Genomic DNA, 21,090 nt, shown 5'->3' on the forward strand with positions numbered 1-21,090 from the left:
TGTCTTGGCAAGGAGAAGAACTTATTATTATGTGAGTCATGGGTGAAGGAGGGGAGAGCAGTAGAAAATAGCTAAGTAATGTGAGATGAGAAAGATAGAAGTTAGTCAGTAAAATATTTATTTTGTCTGATTTTAACATTTCCCTCCAAGTTACATGTAAAAACACAATTTTTAACATTAATTATTTTACAATTCTGAGTTTCAAATACTCTTTCCTTCTGCTCTCCCCTCCCCTCTGCCACTGAGAAGGCAAACAGTTTTATATAGGTTTTACATATGTAATCATGCAAAACATAATTCCACATTAGTCATGGTGTGAAAGAAAACAGACCCCAAAAAACCCAAGAAAAATTAATTTTAAAAAATTATGCTTCAATCTATATTCAAATTCTACCAGTTCTTTCTCTGAAGATGGATATCAAGGGAGGATTCTGGGAAGATGGTCGAGTAGGTTGGTAAATTTCAAGCTTTCCAGATTTCCTCCACAAAAAAAGAATAAATTTGAATCTCAGTGTGAACATAGATTAGTGAAAAATCAAGAAAGCTTGGATCTTCTGAATACAATCTGAGAAGATCTGAAGAAAGACCCCAGACAGGCATTAACCCATTTAAAGTACAAACACCTCCTGGCTAGTCCTACAGAACCATCAAGTGGGGAACCCTGGGTGAGCTGTGTGTGACTGGAGCCTCAGTAAGAACCACAGAAACTTTCACCTCCTAGACAGTATATGGAATCAGGATCTGAATCTCAAAAGACTGAGTAAACCTTGGTTCATTAGAAATGCCAGACTCACCTGTGCTGCAGAAATGAAGCCCCGGGCAAGAAGGAACTAGCATACTAATAAATGCAGAGGCAGGTGTGTGTGTGTGTGCAGCTTGCAGTTGGCATATGCTTGAAGATGGTACTCTTGGTTTGGGGTTTCAAGTTAGAGGGGAGAGTTCAAGTGAACCTAGAAGTACCACTGCATCCCACAATTAGAGATGCTTACACTTATACCTCGTTTAAAAAAAATGAATCCCCAAAGAAGAAAGAACTTCATCATAAAAACTCAGAATGGGAACAGAGAAAACTTGGATTCATCTTCAGAGGAGGACACCAAAGTAAAAAGAGATTCTTCTACCCCAAAGACTAATGCGAAATGGCTTCTTGCCCAGAAAGAATTTATAGAACTCAAAAAAAAAATGTTTAAAATCAAATGAGAGACATTGAGGAAAAACTAAAAAAACAAAAACAAAAACAAAAAACCAAGAGGATTATAAAAAAAAAAGTTAACCAAGTAGAAAAGGAGATACAGACTCTCAAAGATGAAGATCATTCTTTGAAAGTTAGAATTGGGAAAAGGGAAATCAATGAAACTATGAGAGACCAAGAAATAACAAAATAGATTATAAAGAATGAAAAAATAGAACACAATGTGAAACGTAAGAAAAATGACAGATCTGGAGAACAGATAAAGAAGAAAAAAAATGAGAATAATTGGGCTGCCTGAAAATTGTGACCAAAAAAAAGAAGCTTGACACAATGATACAGAAACTAATTCAAGAAAGTTGTCCTGGAATACTAAAACATGAGGAGAAAGTAAAGAAAAGCATCTATTAGTCACCCCCTCAACAAGATTTTTTGTGGAAAACACATGGGAATATTATTGCCAAATTTTGAAACCTCCAGATCAAAGAGATAATTTTATAAGAAACAGAAAAAAAATTAAAATATGCTATAACTACAATTAGAATTGTAAAGAACTTCTCAGCAGCCACAATAAAAGACTACAAGTCTTGGAATAATATCTACCAGCAATAAAAAAGTAGGCGTGTTGCTAAAAATATCATATCCAGCAAAATTATCTATAATATTGAATGAGAAAAAATGGACATTCATGGATTTGCAGATTTTAAGGACTTTCTATCAACCAAACCCAAACTTAATATAAAGTTTAACATATAAAAACCATCATCAAAGATCAGTTTCAAAGAACTCAACATGGACAAATTTTTATTTTTTTTTCACATGAGAAATGTTATCCTATGTTTAAGATTGACATTAACTATAGGACATCTCAAAAGAAAGATTGGGACAGAGTTAAGGTACAAATAACAATTATGTTATACAAATATGGTGCTGAGAAAGAATAGACAGAGACATTAGAGGGGGACCATAGTTCTGGAAACCGCTACATTAGGAATGGGTTAAATAGGCAACACTACATATATACCATGAAGAGTATAGAACCTTCCAAAATCTATAAAGAAATAATTGGGGAAGGATGGGTCTATGGGGAAGCAAAGTGTGGAAGAAAAAGACATGGGAGGGATGCATGGGTGGGGGAAGGTTAAATAATAGTAAGGCAAGTTAATGAGCAAAGAATCAACAGTCATATGTGTTTGTGCATGTTTATATTTACCTATGTATTACATAAATATATCTTTTTTTAGCTATAGCCTGCTTGGGGATGGGGTAGAAATGAAAGGGGGGAACAGAATAAAGTGAAAAAGGTGCACAGCAGAGAACAAAAGTACAGTTTACAAGAAAATAAAGAAAATATGGTCACTGGTGAATATAATTTCTTCTACTAAAATATACACACACATACTTTTTTGAATTGGCAATTTGTTGTTATATATTTTGAATCCTCTCTGAAATTCTGCTGTGCACATGACAATGTTCTTTTTTGTTTTATTTTATTTTGTATTCCTTTTCTGTTTTTCTTATTTCTTATTTTTTTTAAAGCCAAAATAAAAAGAAATTTAAAAGATGCATAGCATTTTTCATTTTAAGTCCTTTGGAATTGTCTCAGAGTATTATACTGCTGAGAATGGCTAAATTATTCATGGCTGATCATCTTCAAATATTGCTATTATTATGTACACTGTCCTGATTCTGCTCATTTCATTTTTTTTTCAGTTCATATAAGTCTTTTTTGATTTTTCTAAAAGTGTTCTATTAGTTCTTATGGCACAATAATGTTTTGTTATAATCATATGTCAGCTATTCCTCAATTGATATGCATCCCCTCATTATCCAATTCTTTGCTATCACCAAAATATTTGTGTACATATTGTTCTTTTTCTTTTCAAAAAAACAAAAACTGTTTGGAATAAGATCTAGTAATGATATGCTAGATCCAAGGATATCTGTGATTTTATAGCTTTTTGGGCATAATTTCAAATTACTCTCAATTTTACAATATCCCCTTCAACATTTGTCATTTTCCTTTTCTTTCATTTTAGCCAATTAGATAAGTATGAGGTTGTACTTCAGAGATGTTTTGGTTTGCATTTCTCTAATCAATAATTTTTAGAGCATTTTGTCCTGTGACTATAGATTACTTAATTATTACTTTGTCTGAAAATTGACTGTTCATATTCTTTGACCATTTGTTAACTGGGGAATGTTCTTATTTTTACAAATCTCTATCCTTCCTAATTCTAATCCCTTCTTCCTGCACATAGCTTGCCTGTGCATAGTCATTTCCAAGTTGACTCTCTTTTTAGACTGCCAGAGTCTTGAATACATGGATTGTCTTTGCTTTTCTTTGTGCCCCTAGCACTTAATGTAGTGCCTGAAAATAGTTGGAGTTTAACAAACATTTATTGATTGATTAATAGAAATGGGCTAAGTTCCACGTTTGATATTTGTCAGAAGTAGGATCTCAACGTAGTTCTTCTGACTCTGAAGTCAGTATGTGATCCATGATACTATGATGCTTCTCAGTATATACCATCTAGGAAGCATATGGTCAGAAAACAATGCAAACTAGTTATTACCAAATGGAAGGGAGAATAGATTGGCAGTAAGTATGTCTCACTCTTCCCACAGAATGCTAAATGACCTAGGGAGAAAGGATCAGATACACTGATAGAGCCAGTATGAGATATTTATAAGAGAAAATGGACAAGAATCACACAGGAGAAGGAAGAAATTGTTCTGTGTCACTAGAGGGAATGTATATGAAAATATATAGTGGATATAAAAGACTATGCCAACATATGTATTCTCAAAAGTCCTATATTTTATTACATACAATATGTTTCGTGATTTCACTTAGGAATTTCATAATTTGAAAACTTCCTTTACTGATGCAATGGTGAGGATTCTTCAACTTACAATTTTAAAAATTTATCTTACCTTATCCCAACTCTATGTGGGGTGGGAATGGCATTGAGAGAATAACTAGTTCAGGAGCACACAACCAGTATAATATAACACATGTAGGATTTGAATCTAGGTCTTCAGGACATTGAAGATAATCCACTATTAAACTATGCATTCCTATTGTTGTTATCAATTATTAATAATAAGGTATAAAGGAAGAAGCAAGGTTATTAGCTATGAGATGTGAGATTCAGTCCCTATCAATAACTTACTAGCTTGCATGTGATCTTGATTAAGTTTTATCATGTATCAGATAAGAATCTTGATACATTACTAATTTAAAGAATGGAAAACTGAACTAGGATTTCTTCCAGTTTTAAAATATGTGATCCTAAAATTATCTCTTATTACATGTTGAAAGGAAATACTACTCAAGATTTTTATTAACATTGTCATCCATTCTTCCTCTCTTATAAATCTAATTACAACTTCAGTTTTTGCAATGAGAACACTAAAGTTATGCCTGCATAGATAAGCTGAAACTAATAAAAAAATACAAACATGTACTTAACTGATCTATGATCTTACTGTTGAAGGTGCTCCTTTGACCAGAACAGATTACAACCCTTTTATATCTTGCCAATCTGTGTGTTTTTAATGTTTGCCCTTCTATAAATCCTCCAGAAAGGAACCACCTATTGAATTGGAGGGTTTTTTCCTGATTCTTTTGTTAATTTGATATTACCACTGCAGCAGCATTTCAACAATCTTGCCATTATTATTTATTCTTGTTATTAAAAACAATCAAGTCAGCCAGTTGAATCATGTGACTGGTGAGGTCAAAATTCTCAACACAGTTTGTGTCTAGAAATAAATTAAATTATTTTTGATTCCAAGGAAGTCATGTATTATCAAAAAAAATTAAAATCAGAATGGGAAAGGAAAAAAAATGATGGAAAAGTTCTAGAATATTTTATTTTCAGTGTAATATGAACTCAGTTCAAGTACAGAATAACAAATTTTGATTGTTCATGCCCCCTTTGTTAGGAAATATAATTAGGAGTTGACTTTCTTTTTGCCACATTATTTCCTATTCTTTTAAAAATGTCATTCATCTTATATATCTGTAAATGTATTTGTGTCTGTGTATGTGCATATGTATCTGTGAATATATATATATATATATATATATGTATATATATATATACACACACATACACACACATACACACACATTCACATATAAACACAGGTGTGTATGTGTGTGTGTGTTTATATAAAGAATCAATCATTTGCTACCTTTGTTACTTGAGGCTTTTCCTCTCAAGCTCAAGGAAACTGTAATTTAAACATAAAAAAAATGCTTAAATTTCATGTATAATACATGAACTTAAAATGGCCCATTTACTATATTCCCTGAGTACAATGAAAAGAGCTGCCCTGTTTTGACTTACTTTTAGCACGTACATTCATTTGTATGTGTGACACTTCATTATTCTGGAGAACAAAGTGCATAAATTGTTCCCTAGCTTGTTCACCTAGCAGGAGCTATTTGAGGGTTTGAATGTTTTGATGAATTTGAGACTGTAACTGATTTATAATCAAATGGGGATCTATGAGGCTTAAAATTCAAAATCCATGACAGAGTTAATCTGTATATGATAGGTTAGAATCCTACCAGAGAATTTGACATATCCTAATGAGTTATCTGGAGATTTGGAGTTTGTAGAAAGAATTTGCTTATGTCCAGCCATTGTTTCAAGCTCTGTCTCAGCAGTTTCTGTAGATTATTACTTCTTACATATTAGTAAGAGCTCTGACATTTCAGAATTATTTCTGTGATAGCTGAAATTAATGGAACAATGAGTAAATAAAAGATTTTGGACAGTATATATAAATTGAAAGGAAAACCATGTTCTGTTTTCTGGGAAATTCTTGAATATTTGAGTTGGAAGTGGCAATGGACAATAGAGAGAATGTATTTAATTGTAATAAATATGGCCTTTACTTCTCCAGAAAAGTATATTCCTAACATGGACAATAGCACCTCAGAGCAGTTGGGTAATCAAGTAATGCCCATGTGCTTCCCAAGGGTAGAATCATGTTAGCACCAGGTAGTGCTCCAAGTCCATGTTGCTAGCCCAAATCCTTAGCATAGGCATGATCATAGTTGTAGGACTGTGAGGACTTCTTCAGCTCTTTTGCTCACATGTTAGTGTACTTTTCTGGGGTCTTTGAATCATACCATTTTCTTGTCTTGCTCAAGTTCTATCTCATCTTGTTTAGTTTATGGAGTAAAACATGAAGTTTCTCATAACTAATTAGGATTCTACTACATTCCATTTAAGACAATAATCTTGCTCCCAGAATGACCCAGACAATATATATCTTCCCATTATAAATTAGAATATATTTATTGAATTGTGTAGCAAGGGTACATTAAAACTTCTAAGTGGCTTAGACACTTCTTTAAGGGTCTAAAATTTCAACTTCCTGATAACCACAGTTCAAGTGTCCTTAATTCAGTTTACCGTATGAGAGCTTATGCCTCAGAAATATTTTTTTGCAAATGCTACAGAACAAGGCTTGATTTATTGCTTTGCTGTTTGTCTAGAGACTGATGAAGAAAACAAATATTTCAGATTAAATTTTAAAATGTCTTGCCTTTTCAGAGAGCTGATCATTAAACATTTGCTAGCAGACTCCTATTGAAGAGGTTCCTAATGAGATCTGAATTTTCAATTTCACTTTCACCAAGGGAACAGCCATTTCTTGAAAGACATTTATGAGTTAGGGTTATAAAATGATTCCCTTAATATTAAAGTAACAAAATCAAGAAGGGAAGAATCTTATCATATTGAAGATTGTGAAACTCTTCCCAACTCCTTTAAAGACAGATTGTCAAAAAAAAAAAAATGGACTCTAATAGTGACCATAGATTGTCTCTGGTGTTTCTGCTTTTTAAAATAATATTTTATTTTTCCTAATTACATGTCAAAACAATTTTTAGCATTTATTTTTAAAAGATTTTGAGTTTTAAATTTTTCTCCTTCTTTCCATTTCCCCCTTCCTAAAATAACAGGCAATTTGATATTGGTTTCAAGTTATTATAATGTGAAATATATTTCTGTATTAGTCACAGTTGTGAAAGAAAAAACAGATCAAAAGGAAAAAAAATAAAAATTTAAAAAGTGAAAAAATATGCTTTGATCTCCATTAAGTTTATCAGTTCTTTATCTGGATGTAGTTAACCTTTTCCTTCATGAGTTTTTTTTGTGTTGCTCAGAAGAGCTGTCATTCATAGTTGATTATCACACAATGTTGCAGATATTGTGTACAATGTTTCCCTGGCTCTGTTCATTTTCCTTTGTATCAGTTTATATGAGTCTTTCCAGGTTTTTCTGAAATCTGCCTATTCACCATTTTTTATTGCATGATAGTATTCCATTACATTCATATACACAGCTCATTCAGCCACGTCTTGCTAAGTTTATTCCACGAATCCATCACTATTTCTTAGCCAGCATCAAATAGTTTTGATGATTATTGCTTTATAACATAGTTTGAGATGTGGTATTATTGCTAGACCAGCTTCCTTTTAATTTTTTGATTAATATTAATATTAATAAACTTGCTATTCTTGATCTTTTGTTATTCCAGATGAAGTTTTTTTTTTTCCTAGCTTTAGTTTGATTTATATGGTACTAAGTAAATTAGTTGAGACAGCTGTCATTTTTATTATGTTGGCTTGACTTTGTCATGAGCTAGTGACATTTTTCCAATTGTTTAGCTCTGACTTCTTGTGAAAAGTATTTTGTAAATATGTTCATAGAGTTCACGAGTTTGTCTTGGTGGGTAGACTCCCAAATATTTTATATAGTCCATAGTTATTTTAAATGGATTTCTCTTTATATCTCTTGCTGTGAGACTGTGTTGGTCATATAAAGAAATGATGATTTATGTGGATTTAACTTATATCCTGTAATTTTGCGAAAGTTAGTTATTTCAGATTGGTTTGTTTTTCAACTGATTCTCAAAGTTCCTCTATATTATCTGCAAAAAAGTATAGTTTTCTTTTTTCATTGCCCATTCTAATTCATTCAATTAAAAAAATCTTATTGTGAAAACTAGGATTTTTAGCACTATGTTGAACAATAGTGGTGATAATGGACATCTTTGGTTCACATCTGATTTTATTGGGAAGGCTTCTAGTTTATCCCCATTACAAATATGCTTGTTGATGGTTTTAGATAAATGCTGGTTGTCATTTAAAGAAACACTTCCTTTATTCCTATGCTATCTAGTGTTTTTTAACAGGAATAGTGTAGTATTTATCTGAAGCTTTTTAAGCATCTATTGACATAATTATATGATTTCTGTTGCTTTGTTATTGATATGGTCAATTATGTTGATTATTTTCTAATATTGAACCATTCCTGCATTCCTGGCATAAATCCCACCTAATAGTTCATCCCATTCACATTCATAGTTATGATTACTTACTGTATATTTCTCTCTAACCTATTTTTCTCCAACTGTCCTTTCACTAGGGTTTTGTTTCTGTCTACTACATTGCTCAATCTGCCCTCCCTTCTATCAATCTCTTTAATCTCCTTTCCTCCTATTTCTATCAGGTAAGATAGATTTCTACATTCAACTGATTGTGTATAATTTTCTCTCTTTGAGTTTATACTGATGAAAGTGAGATTTAAGTGATAGTCATTATCTACCCTCTCATCTTCCTTTCTACTCTAATAAGTCTTTGGTACCTCTTCACGTGAAATAATTTATCCCATTCTGCTTTTCCCTTCTTTCTGCACCCACCATACTCTGCTTTCTTAACTCTTAATTTTTTTATGTCATATTCACAAATTAATTTTACTTTTTATATCATCACTCAAATTCATTATACTTGTGCTCTCTTTCTATGTATATTTCTTCTAACTGTACTATCAGTGATATAATTTTAAGAATTATAAGTATCATTATCATCCCTAATATGCATGTAAACAGTTAAGCTCTATTGAATTCTCTTTTCTGAGGTAATCAGCAGATTCTTTCAATGCCCATTTTGCTTTCTGGTTTTATGATATCAGGACAGTTTCCTTCAGAATTTCATGAAAGATCCTTTCCAGGTCTTTTTTTTGATTATGGCTTTCAGGTGATTCTGACACTGTCTCTCCTGGATCTATCTTTTCACATAAGTGTTTTTCCTATAAATGTTTTGCATTTTCTTCCAGTTTTTTTCATTCTTTTGAATTTGTTTGATTGATTCTTGGTGTCTCATGTAGTCACCAGCTTCCATTTTCCCAACTGTAACTTTTAAGGCTTATTTTCCTTAGTTTTTAAGCTTTCTTTTCCACTTGGAAAAGTTCCTCTATATTATTTTTTATGCTTTTTAAGGAGTTTTCTTTCCAAGTCATTGACTCTTTTTTCATAATTCTTTTATATCACTCTCATTTTTTAAACCAATTGTTCTTTTATTTCTATGTTTTATTTTTAAAGTCCTTTTTGAGTTCTTCCAGAAGTTTTTTTTGGCCTTGAGATCATTTCCCTTTTTTCTTTGAGGTTTTGCCCTGAGGTGTTCTGCCATTGATATCCTCTTTTGAGTTTGTACCCTCTTACTCTTTCCTGCAACCATAATAATTTTCTATTGTTACGTTCGTTTTCTCTCTCTCTCTCTCTCTCTCTCTCTCTCTCTCTCTCTGTGTGTGTGGTGTTGTTGTTGTTGCTGTTGTTTTTTTGCTTCTCATTTTTTTGGCTTTTTCCTTTCCTTTAAATTGAATTCCACTCCCTGGTTGGAAAGGGCACTGTCTCATGATTCTTGTGCCAGGGGCTACAGGCCACTGTTCACCTGGTACTTCTCTAAGGTTGCCTGGAAGTCCATGAGGATCTCTCATGTTTGGTACTGAGTGGAGTTGGAGTAATTAGTGCTATTGGATACCACTGGGCTCTGCTGTTTGCTTAGAAACCTGAAGGATTGGTGTCTACTTGTTTGCCCAGGGCCACAAGTAGGTGGATGTCTGATAACTCAGGGTTTGCCTAGGGCTACTTTGAAACATATGGCAGTTCTCAGAGCAAGAGTCTGCTGATTTTCCTTGTTATGCTGAGGTACATGGAGGGTGTTGGTGTTGGCATTTGCCTATTCTACCACTCAGGAGCTCAGGAAGTCCTGCTGATTTTTGAGGTTGGGAGACTGCTGGTTTGCTGGGATGCTTTCTCTCTTGCACTGTGCTCCCCTTTTACCTGAGTGATGTAGAATTTTTCTATTGGTACTCCAATTTTTTTGGCTCAAAGATTGTTTCACTCCACTTTTTACTGGTATGGTTTGTTCTAGTGTTTATGTTGGGGTATTATTTCATGGTTCTTTGGAAATGAATATGGGAGAGTTAAGATAATTTACTCCTTACTCCTCTGCAATTTCTGAAGCCAAGTTGTACTCTTCCTTGTGCTCTAAGGCCTCCAATCAACTCATATGATGCTTCAGTTTCAATATACATGTCTAATCACAGATATTTTTTTCCTATTCATTTCTCTGGGTTCTCTTCTGAAGTTATTCATAAAGTAAATAACTGTTTTACACTTACCTTCAAAACTGATGTCAAATAACTTTTTTGCATTATGTATTATATTAAAAATGAATTGGATTTAATGAAACAGAACTATGAAAAAATCAACAACCTCATTCTTTCCTCCAAAGTTATCAGGGTCCAGTGGCAAGACTTAGATCAGTTTAGGTGACAATGGCTCTAGATGCCAATGAGAACCTGAATTAGTATGACAGTAGGAATAGAGAGAAGATGAATGAGAGATGTTGAGAAAGAGAAAAAAACAATTTAGATATTGATTGAAATAGGGTATGGACAATGCAAGGAAATCAAGGATTAAAATGAGCTTCTGATCCTATGTACCTGGGAAAGTGCCAGTGGTGTTTGTTTGTTTGTTTTTAAGAATTTAAGATCAGGATTAGAGTTTGGTGGAAACTAATGGGTTCAAATTTGGATACATGTAGTTTGAGTTCAAGCAGGGTATTCAGCTGAAGACAAAGTATTTAACTGAAAGTTGGGAGAAACTGAGATTGGAGATGAAAATGGGGAATCACCAGGAATGCTCTAATATAAGAAAAACTTTGTTCTCATTAGAGTTTGAAACAGAAAATGTGGGTGTGGAAATTCCCTTCACTGGAAGAGAGATGACAAGGAGTACATCTTGTTTGTCTTAGTAGAAACTTCATTTGTCCTAAGAAGTTATCTGAAGCAAAGTTAATTGATTTTGCTAATGCACCTCAAAGTTATATGATTTGTCTACCATCATGCAGCTAGTAGTTGTTAGAGAAGAGGTGAGATTTAAATCCAGGTCTTTATGATTATAAGACAATACTTCATCTATTATGCAAAGCAGCTTAGACACCTAGCAAGCAGAATGATTTAAAAGCGCTTTTTAAATTGTAAATGCCCCATAAATGTATTACAAAGAACAGGGATAGGATGAAAGCCTGAGGGATATCAGAAGAAGAAGTATTCTGGGTTTTGTTGTTGTTTGTGGTTAGTTTTTCCGTTTTTAAAGGAAACTGACATATTTGTTTTTTTTTTTTTTTTTTTTAATTTAATAGCCTTTTATTTACAGGATATATACATGGGTAACTTTACAGCATTAACAATTGCCAAACCTCTTGTTCCAATTTTTCACCTCTTACCCCCCCCCCCAATCCCCTCCCCTAGATGGCAGGATGACCAGTAGATGTTAAATATATTAAAATATAACTTAGATACACAATAAGTATACATGACCAAAACATTATTTTGCTGTACAAAAAGAATCAGACTCTGAATTATTGTACAATTAGCTTGTGAAGGAAATCAGAAACGCATGTGTGCATAAATATAGGGATTGGGAATTTAATGTAATGGTTTTTAGTCATCTCCCAGAGTTCTTTTTCTGGGCATAGCTAGTTCAGTTCATTACTGCTCCATTAGAAATGATTTGGTTGATCTCGTTGCTGAGGGTGGCCTGATCCATCAGAACTGGTCATCATCTAGTATTGTTGTTGAAGTATATAATGATCTCCTGGTCCTGCTCATTTCACTCAGCATCAGTTCGTGTAAGTCTCTCCAGGCCTTTCTGAAATCATCCTGTTGGTCATTTCTTACAGAACAGTAATATTCCATAATTTTCATATACCACAATTTATTCAGCCATTCTCCAACTGATGGACATCCATTCAGTTTCCAGTTTCTAGCCACTACAAAAAGGGCTGCCACAAACATTCGTGCACATACAGGTCCCTTTCCCTTCTTTATAATCTCTTTGGGATATAAGCCCAGTAGTAACACTGCTGGATCAAAGGGTATGCACAGTTTGATAACTTTTTGAGCATAGTTCCAAACTACTCTCCAAAATGGTTGGATTCGTTCACAACTCCACCAACAATGCATCAATGTCCCAGTTTTCCGCATCCCTCCAACAATCATCATTATTTTTTCCTGTCATCTTAGCCAATCTGACAGGTGTGTAGTGGTATCTTAGAGTTGTCTTAATTTGCATTTCTCTGATTAATAATGACTTGGAGCATCTTTTCATATGACTAGAAATAGGAAAACTGACATATTTGTACACAAAGACATATTTGTATAACAATCCAGCAGAGAAGGAAAGATAAAAGAATTTGAGAGAGGAAATAATTGAAAGAGAAAGGTCTCTGAGGAGGAGGGAGAAGACTGGCTTAAGATACAAGTAGAATAATTATTCTTGAAAAGTAGTTACATTCAGACTGACATAAGAAAGAAATGGGAATAGCTGAATTAAGACAAATTAAGGGTTTGCATTTGATAGCCTTTATTTTCAGTCATTTTGGTTTAAACTTGTATAACTACCTTATCTCTTTAATACATGCCAGGCTAGAAGTGGTATAACATCTTAGTTATTTTAGATAGCACTTTGTAACTCTCTGTGTTCTTATATTTTTGATGTTCACTCATTTCAGTTATTGTCAATTCTTCATGATCTTATTTAGAATTTTTTTGGCAAAGACACTGGAGTAGTTTGCCATTTCCTTCTCCAGCTCATTTTACAGATGAAAAAACTGAGGTAAACAGAGTTAATGACTTGCCCAGGATCATAAAGCTAGTATGAGGACAGATTTGATTTAGTTTGAGGTCTTCCTAATCAGAGGCCCTAGTACTGTAGCCAATGCACCATCTAGCTGCCTCTTCTTAATTATTTGCTTTGCTAATTTCATAAATTTTTGCTCATTCAAAAAATGCTAAAGGAATACCTGTGATATATAAGATATTACATTGTTAGACAATTTGAAGTAGGGTTGGAGCAAGTGATTTATGTGAACCACTCAGTATTTGAAAATTGTATTTCCTATGCATTATTAAGGGAAACTTGGAAAGTTTGAGCTTTCCTTGTGTAACATGAATTATAACATCATACACACGCAATCCATATGTTACAGAAAGAAGAAATTTCTGGCATTAAATATTTATTTATTAAAGAACATTAAAAATCTTCTTTATGGTATCCTTCAATATCTGTTCCCCAGATATATATGTAAATGTGCCAAAGACACAGATAGATCTGCTATCAATTTGTTTTGTATTATTAAAGTGTTTTTGCTTTTTATTGATTGACTATTAATAATAACTTCCATTTCAGATCATAAGATCATAAATTCAGAAGGGAAAGGGACTAAAGGCCATTTCATCTAATCTAGTCATTTTATAAATAAAGAAATTGAGGGGGTGGTGCTGTTATTATTCCAATTGTCCAGATGATGAAACTTGAAGCAAATAAAAGTTAAATGACTTGCCCAAAGTCACAAACCTGGTAAATATATGAAATCAGATTTGAACTCAGGTCTTCTTGATTCTAGGCCTGACATTCTAGTCACTGTGCTTTATCAGCTGTCCAATGTATGACTCTTAATAGATAGAAGGGCAAAATTGTTTATTCCAAAATAGTCCATTGTTTCCTAAATTCATTATGATTCTCAGCTGCATTTTGAAACTCAGACTAAGTTGTTCTTACTATTATGGCAAACTACTTTATGAGATTGTCTCGTACTTATTTCAGAAGTTTCTCTCCACAAGCAAGTGTAAGTGATGTCTTTCCCCTTTTTTATTATTTTAAACTGAAATACAAAGTAAGAAAAGAAAAAAAAATTGCCATGTACATGGCAGAACATGAGAAAATTAAAAATATATAGCAACTGCAAGGGTATGGGATTCTGTTGAGAGGGAGTACTGAGGCCACCTCAACCTTTGATGCACAATAAGTTTTCTGCCACATTGTAGAAATACCCCTGTTGAACAAGGAGCATTGATTTATGATAGAAAACAAGTGTAAGCCAAGGGTGGCAACCAGTGGCTATGTAAATAGGCATGCTTGAACAGGACCTCTCACCTGTGAGAGAGCTGCTGAATTGCTTGCTTGGCTCTCTTCTCATTGGTAGATACCATGCATAAGCAAAGACCACAAGCTGCTTCTCTCAATGGTGATTGGGGATTGTCTACTATTCATACACTGATCATGCTTGCAAAAATGTATTTCAACATGGTTATATGGCATAATAAACTGGAGCTCTTTTCACACTCTATGAATTTCCCGCCTCTTTCATCTCACCTCTGAGATCAAAGGGCTCATAAGCCATGAGCTCTTAAAAGATGGCCACAACAAGCAACAAATTTTGATTTCAAGAAAGTCTATATAACAAATACAATATATTCTGTTCAGAACTGTCTATCTTTTTTTTTCTTCTTTGTAGCTTTTCTTTCATTCTCTTCTGTGCAATTTTTTACTTTATTCTTTTTTCCCTTTCTCCCACAACAAACTATAGTTAAATACAGATATATTTATATATACACATAAATGCATACACATTTATGCATAGATACCTATAATCATATGCATATACATTCATTTGCATATAAATAAATATGTATATATAAGACCATACTATACTTGTTTGTACCCTATTTCTCTGAGGGAGATAGCATCTTTCTCATAAAGTCTGTATTTCCATATTTTTTCTAACTCTACCAACTCATCATTTCCTACAACACAGTTGTTTATTCCAACCTTATGATGTCTAGTTATTTTAAATATTTTAAAACAATATTGTTTAATATAACTGACAATAGAGTAGAGTTTCTCCATTTTTGCCTTTTTGATTAAATCTGCTTTAGCTTTAACTTTGTCTCTGATCAGGATTAACATCCCTGTTTTTGTTACATTATATATTCTACTACTGATCTTTATTTTATGTTTGTGTATATCTCTTATTTTCTATCCTTCCTGATTCCTCTACTTTCCTGCTACCTACTACTTTGCCCTTCTATTACTTAACCTACTTCACTCTAAGTATCCCTTCCTTGTCTTCTCCCCCAAACCTTTCCCTATACACTTTTGTTTTTATACAAATTTAAAAACCTTTATAGCTTTCCAAATATATATATATATATATATATATATATATATATAATTTCCTCTTTTATCCCATTCCAGTTATCTTTATCCAGTTTATCTTTATTCCAGTTAATCAATTAACCTTATATACTCCTCTTTTATTCTGTTTCCTCACCCTCTTATTTCTTTATAAGTTTGAAGACTTTTTTCCCTTCTAAATGATATCACCATGTTAGAGTCAAGTTCATGTATCTGACTGTGGTTGATGAGACCAATTTGAGTTCAGAATGCTCTGCCATAGGTCAGACAAAAATATGAGCATTTATCTATGAATATTTGGGGTAGATTTTCTTTGTGCATCTCACATTTCTCCTGAGTTAATTCAATTCTGCTTTGTATAGAGAGCACAGCACCTTCTCTGATGAGGGCATACCATGCTGGGTAGTTCTGTGCCAGTATTTCCCATATCATACAATCAATTCTAAAATTTTTGATAGAGAACTCAAGGGTGTCCTTGTATTGCTTTTTCTGACCACCTTGTGAACGATTACCCTGTAATGGGCTGAGGCTTGAGTTGATGCACTGAGGTCCCAAGCACGTGAGGCTAAATAGATTGTGCTCACCATTGAAAGAGCATGGCAGTTATGGCGTTTGGCTCATGGACATCAAAGATTGTTGGACTTCAAAACCCTCAGGAATCATTGGATTCTCTGAAACATAGGACTTGAAAACTCTCAGGAATCGTTGGATTCTCTGAGAAATGATAAGACTGTTACAGGACTTCAAAATCTACTGGAATCATTGGATTCCCTAACACATAAAAAGATTTTTGCAGGACTTCAAAAACTCAGGGGGATCATTGGATTCCCTGACATGTGAAGCAATGAACAATTGATTGGTTTTGGACTATCTCTTGGTTGCTGAAGATGGTGTATGTGTGACTGTTGTTTACATACCCTCCTTCTAGGACTTCTGGTGATCTTTTCTAACAACATGTTGATTTATATTGTTTGCTATTCCACTATTTGCATGTACAATCCATGTTTGTTACACCACATCGAGCCTGCACTGACTGAGGGGAGGGTCATTCCTAATAGCCTCTGCATTATTGCTATGTGTTTGTGTAATACCTCCCATGCTGATGGGTTTGTGCATAATAAGACCCTTCAGCCCAAAAACCCGCTAGCAACCCCCACTTCCCTTTGGTGCTTTTCATCTCCCTGAGAAATCAGGGAGGGCGTGATCATCTCCTTTTTGGTGCTTTCATCTCCTTCCCTGAGAAGTTAGGGAGGGTGTGATCACCTCCCCTTGGGGGTTCTGACCTCCCTGAGGAGTCAGGGATGACATGACCATCTGTGTTCTAAAACAAAAGAAAGCGGGAGATGTAATGGGCTGAGGCTTGAGTTGATGCACTGAGGTCCCAAGCACATGAGGCTAAATAGTAATTGGACTACACTCTATTAATATACATGATTGAATAAAGAATGATTCCTGCCCACTCTCTGTGCAAGTCCTGATGTGTTGTATAGGATATGACGATTTTGGTGGGTGGAGGCAGAGAGACAGGAAGAAAAGCTAGGAGAGATTGACTTGGGTTCCATACTCTTAGCTCCTGGTCGTGTGGCTGCTGGTCTAGCTAGCTTCTTGACTCAGCTACACACATTGCTATTGCCCATTCTCTTCCACCTCCGATCTTTCTTCACTGAGAATAAAGACTGACGATTTTCCCTTAACCTGAATCCTGACTCCGGCTGATTTTAAAATACGCAGTCTTCACATTGCCCTTTGTGAATTCTCCATAAAATAGTCTTTTTGGCAAGCATGTATTTGGCATTTGAGCAATATGGACAGCCTCAATGGAGTTGTGGTCTCTCCAATAGACTTTGAATCCAGGTTTCATAGGCAAAGAACAATGAGGTCAGCACAATAGCTCTTCAGTTTGATAATCAGTATAATACTTTTCCTCTCCCACACTTTCCTTCAGAAACTCTCAAACACTGCACTACCTCTAGCAGTGTGTATGTCAACTTCTTTATCAATGTGTACTTATTCATAGCATTCAAAACTTCTGCATTTGCTGGTTCTACATGTGGATTGTATAGTACTGACTGATAATTGTGGCTCTATCATATTTGAATTTTTTTTTCTTGTTGTTCCTTATAATGCTATTTTAAACTGGAGGTTTTGTAATTTGCCTATATAGTCTTGCAGGTTTTCCTTGTAGAATCTCTTGCAGATGGGATCAGTGGATTTTTATTTTCTAATTCTACTTCTAATTCTAACAGTTTAAAGTAGTTTTCTTTAATTATTTCTTATATTATTGTATCAAGATTTTCTTTTTCATCATAGATTTCAGGTAGTACAATTATTCATGTTTTCTCTTCTTGATCTGTTCTCTACATCAATTGTTTTTCTTACAAGACATTTCTCATTTTTTTGCTTTTTTCATTTTTCATATTTTGTTTTATCTCTTGGCATCTTATAACTTTGCTGGCTTCTTTTTGCCTGATTCTAAACTTTGAGGAGTCATTTCCTTCTTTAAGATTCGGGATCTTTTCTAAGGTAACTTTTTTTTATTATATTGTTTTTCTTGGATTTTTCTTATTGTTTTAAAGTATTTTTCCTCAATCTCTGCTTTTTGATTTTTAAGCTCTTTGTTTTTTGAGTTCTTCTATGAATTTTTTTTTAGTCAGGTGATCATTTGAGGTTACTCTTTCAGGTATAAAGCTACTTTTGCTCTGAAAATGAATTCATCTTCTCTATTTCTATAAGTAGCTTTGTATGTTTGACTTTCATCTCTTTTTGCCTGTTCATTTTAAAAATATTATTTATAAAAGTTCTTCTCTCAGGCCTGGAATCAAAATCAAGAACTCTGCCCTTCTCTAAGTGCCTATGGGCAGAAGCATCCTTGCTCCACTGCTTCTGCATTCACCAGGCCTTTGTTGCTTCCTTCTCCTCCAGGACCATGTCTTGGCAGCATAGCTGGGACTGGCAGCCCTTATTAGCAGAGGTTCTATCACTATTCCCTGACTCAGACATCCAGTCCCACACTATCCTGGGGGTGAAAATTCCTGAAGTTAAAGCCTAATGCACCTCACAACACAACTAGCCCCAGAGTTCATCACTTGCTGTTTTAGTGAAACTAGCCTGGAGGTATGTTTACACTTCAGAAAGGTCAAACCTCTGTCCTGCAATCTTTCTTTAGATTTTGTGTAGTTGTGTAATGATGGAGAAATTGAGGCAAGATAAAGATTAGAGAGTTTTAATATTTTATTTATTGGAGAGTTTAATTGATTGACTGGACAAGACTCTTGTCTCAAAGTATCCAGTGGTGAATTCCGGGTTTTTTTTTTTTTTTACAGGACTCTTAGTAAGAAGAGAAACAAAGGCAGGAAGAAAGAGCGGGAAGTCTCAGGACCATAAATTTGGTTCTAGCAGGATGGGGGGAAAACTATAAATTCTTACTAGGAAGCCAGAGTCAGGATGTCTGAATAAACAGAAGTAAAGATGTCAATGAGTTATCCCAGATAGTCTTATCTTTTGGAATGTTTAGAAGGGGGTAGTACAGCCCTAATGGACAGGAAAAAGTGGGGGGGGCATACTAGCACTCAGGACAATGGACATATAATTCAGGGAAACTAATGCAGGGAAACTGAGGTAGAACAGTTCAAGAAGACTGTGGAATAATAGTTGTTTCAGGAGCACTGCTCTTGTTTATTTTTAACCACTATATGCTCTCCCTGAGGCTCTATTTTGTCTTATTTATAGAGTTTAACATTTTCTGACCTGCCTTGCCATCTTCCCAGAATGCTTATGATATTATCTTTAAACCCTATGTGGTGAATCCTAAAGCATCTTAAGATGTTCAAGTAAGATAGGGTTACTTAGAAATCAAATTACCTTCTCAACTTTTCTATGATTTTCCAAAGTGCTTTATTATGAGAGTAGGCTACATGAGTTTCAAACAGATGCAGCACACTTATCCTGATATCCCTCTATGGGAAAGTCATAGCATTAATGAAAACAAAAGAAAAACCATGATTTATAATCATTCATGGGCATCTGAAGAAAAACCATGCCCTGAAGAAACTGCTGCCTCATGTCTCAGTGAATGTTAGTTTTGTATTCATGAAGGAGGACCTGATTGATATTAGGGATATGTTTTTGGTCAATAAGATGCCAGATGCCACCTGTTCTGGTGCCATTATCCCATGTGATGTCACACCAATCCAGAACACTAATCTGGGTCCCAAGAAGACTTTCTTCTTCCAGGCTTTGGATATCATCACCAATATTTCCAGGATTATTATCAAAAGATTGAATGATATATCTGATTCAGACTGGAGACAAAGCAGATACTACTGATTCCACAGTATTGAACATGCTGAACATCCCTGTTCCCCTTGGGGTTGATTGTTCTAAAAGTGACAGTGGTAGAATCTATAGTTTTGAAAAACTGGATATTATGAAGGACACTTTGCATTTTCAGTTCACAAAGAATTTTTATAATGTTGCCAATGTTTGTCTGTAGAATGGTTATCCAACTATAGCATCAATACCCCCATTCTATCATCAACGGGTACAAGTGAGTCTTGATTGTAGTTTTGGAAACTGAGTATACCTTCCCAATAGTTGAAAAGGTTAAGGCTTTCTGGCTGATTTTTTGGTATTTTTAATGGCCACCTCTGTAGTGGCTGCTCCAGGTGCAGTAGCACAGTAGTGCTCCAGCCACAATATGGCTCCAGCCAAGGTAGAAGTCAAAGAATAGTTGGAAGAGTCTGATGAAGATATGAGATTTATCTGTTTGATTAGTTCACAGGAAACAACCATTTCAGTCAGTTTATTTGTGAAACAAAGAAATAAAAGTGCTCATTTATCTCTGAAAAAAAAAAAAGAGAAGAGCTAGTTATTATCACTGACAGGTTCTCTAACATAGGACACTGTTATATATACATATACCATAAATTAGTAGGAACAACAGCTTGTTTGTACTTTTTAGATGAATTTATTAATATTTAATAATATTAATATCATTACTATAGCAATATTAACAAAATTTAATAATATTAATAGTATTGTTATGATTTTATAATATTGATATTATTAATAATAATTATTATTGTGCTTAATTTTATTCATCTACTAAATTATAAAATCCCAGAGGACAAGAATCTTGTCTATAACTTCCCTAACCCATAGCAAGTGGAAGGAATTTAATAAATGTATATTGGATTTAGACTGTGATTAGACTGATTAGTAACCCATTTTGCAAGACTATGCTGTTTCTTTTGTTGACATTAGGTCAAGTTTTCCCTAAGGTTCCTCCATTTTTTGTTTTTTTTTCCTTCTCTTTGTACTTATATCCACCCCAGAAAGGATGTCTTCTTGCAAGGTGACAAGTCAGATGGTACAAAGTCAAGGTAGAAGAATTGCACTTGTGACAAAGAATAGTGAGACATCAGCCTTTTTTGGACCCCTTCAGACATGTGGCCAGGTAAACTACAGATTAATACTTATAATTCCAAGGCATAACTATTGTGTGGGAAATTAATATAAGCATGACATTATTGATGTAGCTCCATTGTCAG

The 21,090-nt window shown here is 34.2% G+C and overlaps 1 pseudogene; it reads left to right on the plus strand.

The window, feature by feature from the left end:
- The first annotated feature begins 19,555 nt into the window (after positions 1 to 19,555).
- LOC100921488 lies at positions 19,556 to 20,222 on the plus strand (annotated as a pseudogene).
- The last annotated feature ends 868 nt before the right edge of the window (positions 20,223 to 21,090 follow it).

The sequence above is a fragment of the Sarcophilus harrisii genome, chromosome 1 (genome assembly GCF_902635505.1).
Source record: "Sarcophilus harrisii chromosome 1, mSarHar1.11, whole genome shotgun sequence".
NCBI lineage: Eukaryota > Metazoa > Chordata > Mammalia > Dasyuromorphia > Dasyuridae > Sarcophilus > Sarcophilus harrisii.